Here is a 4,083-nt window from a genome sequence, read left to right as displayed (position 1 = left end):
TGGATGCAAACCCTGCGCCCGATTCTTCCTCCCCTGACCCAATGCGCCGCCTCTCCTCCACCTCGCGACCTCTCCTCTCGTTCATGGCCTCTGCTCCGCCGCCTCGCCGTTCATGGTCGCCACCAGCGCTTCCACGACGAGCTTTGCCGGTCATGGTGGCTCACAGTCTAGCCGCCCTTCGTCTTTCCCGGTATGTTTAATTTTCTTGATCCTATGTGCGCGCCCTTTATAGCTAGTTGCCACAGTTTTGGATCTGGATCCTGACCAGATTGCCTTCTTATGCTCTTTGGTGACAGATTATTTCCTCATGGATCTCGGAGAATGGCGAGCACCAGCGGATTCAAAGGCGATGAATCTGCTAGACCGGACGCGCGATCGTTCATCTCTTCTACCAACGATCACTCTGCCATCAGCCAAGCCATGAAAGACGTGGAGACGATTGGCACGACCTTGGAGGTTACAGATGCTATAGCCGGCAAACATGATGCATTTTCAAAAACTGTGGACATCTCTGGTTGTGAGGAAAACGGAAGGAGTTCAACCAACAAGGATACAAAGAGGGCATCGGTAGCAAGCGATGGCCAAGAAGATGATGTACTCCGTATTGGAATGTTTCCAAAAAGCACACACCGTGATCGTTCGATATACAGGGCCAATCATTCGTGGAAAAGGGAATATAATGTTGCAAACCGTAACGAGAGTAAGTGATCAATATATCTTTACCTATTTCATTTTGTTATGAGCACCTTTTCAAGCGATAAGGTCAACTGATGTGTTCTATGTTGAAATCTTGTGGCTAATTTTCTATGCATGAGCAAGTTTCCTTTCCAGTAGAATGAGTTCAGTTCAGTGCATAATGATTTTTATCCTTTTTGTTGTCACCATGTCCTGTGTTTTGGAAATATATTCATAAACATTCATTTTTAGCACATATTTTGTACCATGAGTGGTGAAATAGGTTTAGTTGCTCCCAACTATGCAAGATGGGAAATTATGATTTATTATTATTATATAGGGTATGATGTTATCTACCATCAGAATGAAAAAAATCTACTTGCAAGGGGGCTTCTAGAAGGTGAAACAAAAGAATATTTTTCATCAATGGTTGAAATGACTTGTTTTAGTAACTATTGGGGCAAACTTAACCAATAAATAGTTTAGGGGGTTATGAAATAAAATCTGGGAGAGTAAAATGGACCTTTATTTATTGATGTAATGAGATGCTAGCCGCTTTTTCTTTGGGTTTCTAAAACAAAAACCTTTGAGGGATTAAAATTCCTACTAAAAGGAACATCGATAATCCACTTGGAAGAAAATGAAAACTTCCAATAGGGCCATGGAATCCTCTAGTGACACGCTTAATTTTTGTATGACGACTGTTGTTTCATGTATTGTTTTCGATTACAATTTAACTTATTTCTTTTACTTTTTTTTTGTGAAGCTCGGCTACCAGAACCCACAGATTGTGACATCCACAACGGAAAATGCATTCGGCATATACCTAATCGCGTGTTACAAATTTTGTCATTAAAGTTGACTAAACTTACTGTGGATCCTGGCCCAGTAGAGTTGTATGGATACATAGCAGTGCGGGATTATATGGATACATTGCTTAATTATGTTGTCAATATAAGCAGGGATGATCCCATCATCGTGAAGCAGGTGCAAATCCATACTTACATGTGATTATTTCAAGCAATAAGTCTACTTAACCTCCTCAAGTATAAAACAAGGTATTTGGCCCCTTGAAGCATTCCATATGGTTTAAAGTACCCACTGGGGGAGTTCTCACATTAGGTGGATGTTGCAGTGTGTGCGAAACTGATTTATACAGTATGGAATTAGGGGGGGGGGGGGTGGGGTCAAGTACGTGATTTATGTCAAATCTATTCATTTCACATTGTAAGGCCAAACCTAGTGAAGCACTCAAGTCTTGTGAGTTATCTGTACAGACGTAGCAGAATGGTAGTTTGGATTGTATAGGCCACCATTGCACCAAGTTTTTATTGTGGAAATGTGATTTACTATGACAAACTTATAAATTATGGAACTGAGTGAGTATATCATGTATTCCAAACAAAATCAAATAGAAATAGTTCGCGCTCTTGGTTGCTACTTAACACACCAGCATGAATCATTGCATCACTATAAGTCATTTTGTTTTCTCTTCTCATTTCTACATGCTTATGTAAAAATTGGGATCCGAACACTGTTGTGCTTGTGCAGTATGTAAGCAGTCAGTTTGATATGTGACAGAGATGTTGGTCGGCAATTGTAAACTATCACAAAATTAATGTTGTTCCAAGTAAAACAGCTTAGAGAAATACACCCTCTGTTCCTAAATGCAAGATGTGCTTTGGTAGTTCAATTTGAATTGATAAGACGTCTTACATTTAGAAACAGAGGTAGTATAAAGCTTTAGGTGTTTCTTACTTCCATATGAAGAGCTACTAAGCAGTAACAATTTTGTAGGGTTCTCTCATCGCCATGGCTGGCCCTAAGCGAGGGATAAATATGCTTTCCACTGCTCTAGTGGAATTTGACATGAGGATCAAGGTAGGCAAGGAAGAAAGGCATGACTGCCAGCTGATCGATGGTGTATCAGACCTAGACGACCTATGGAGCCCATGGGATTGTGCACTCAAATATCGCATCGATGGCGACTGTGGCACAGTTGATTTAACCGTATCACGTATTGATCGTGCAGTCATGGCGAATGTAGAAGTTGCCGTGTCAGAAGTGCGGAGCAGTTTTGATCTGTGATTCCGTTGTTTTATCGGTGGTTATGACGAAGAAATTCGGCTCTTCAATGGTACAATTGGCGAGTCGCGTCATTTAACGAGGTCTGTGGTTGCTGTAGTGGATGGTTCCACTCTGGATTTGAAGTTCGAGGTTGCCTCGGAGCCATCCGGTTCAGCGGAGCACTGCTGCTCCTTCAAGGCGGGCACGCATGGGCTTGATACTCGAGAGATGAAGACTGAATTCGGGTTGATCTCAATGAAGGTGACTTGGTCGACTCTGCTCTCCATCTAGTAGACTTATTTAAGCGCTTGAATGAAGTTTGTCGAAAAGTTGTGTCTGAGGAATGGGCCAAGAGCCGGTCAACAGTCTAGAGTGAGTCGTACGTGGACACTGTTGAATTGTTTAGGGTATCTTTGCATGTTTTTGGTTAACATGTTTCACTACTATTTCCTGACAATCCTAGCCATTTGGGGTATCTTTATATCTTCTTGCTTGGCAAATCTGCTTGGTGAACTAGGACTAGGAGGCACCTGCCCTGCCCATTCCAGCTCTAACCCTAGTCTGAATCCTAATCCATTCTAGTTGGGCGTACTGCTGCTTTTTTCTTTCGTCTCTTAAACTCATACAATTGACTTACTCTCATCGACGGGCCAACTTCCTGACCAGGGTCGCGATTGTATGTAACGGGTTATGTCCTCTGTCGGATAGCTGGTCTCCAACCGCAGGTGGATACGAGGCCGTCAGTGGTTTTTCAATTGTTGTTCAATACTCTACAACAACTCCTTGGCAAACCTGAACGACGTCTATCTCTCAAATGTTAAGACGAGTTTCGTTAAACTTTCGTCAAACCGGCATTTGTCAGTAAGATCTATGTGACTTGCTTTTGCTTTGGTACATTACATCTTCCCATGGTTAACAAACAGTCATGGAGGCTAAAAGATTAATACATTTTTGGGGCAACTTCATAAGAAGACTTGGCATGTAGGGCGGGAATTCAAGTCGAGACGAGCCGATTTAGCTCGACTCTTTGGAGCTTGTTAAGATAACGTATTAATTTGGCTCGGCTCATTAATTAGGATAGCGGGTTCATATTCAAACATGGCTCAACTCTGTGCACTTCATGAGTTAGCTTGTTTATCTCATGACAAATTTTAACAACAAAAAATATATATTATATACACAACAAACTACAAAAATATATTTATGACAACATATTTTACTAAACAAATATAAACAACTTACAACAAACAGGCACATGGTTCACAACATAGAAGACAACACTCAACAACAATATACTACTTATTTTTTGCCCCTTCTGATTAACTAGCCCAATGAGTTAAG

The 4,083-nt window shown here is 41.4% G+C and overlaps 1 pseudogene; it reads left to right on the top strand.

Annotated features, from left to right (window-relative positions):
• LOC147960844 (uncharacterized) lies at positions 1-3,033 on the top strand (annotated as a pseudogene).
• The last annotated feature ends 1,050 nt before the right edge of the window (positions 3,034-4,083 follow it).

Source organism: Triticum urartu, chromosome 7A (assembly GCF_056163025.1).
Source record: "Triticum urartu cultivar PI428250 chromosome 7A, HENAU_Tu73, whole genome shotgun sequence".
NCBI classification, from domain to species: domain Eukaryota; kingdom Viridiplantae; phylum Streptophyta; class Magnoliopsida; order Poales; family Poaceae; genus Triticum; species Triticum urartu.
The sequence above is the reverse complement of the archived record's forward strand: the minus strand, read 5'-3'. Positions and strand labels throughout refer to the sequence as shown.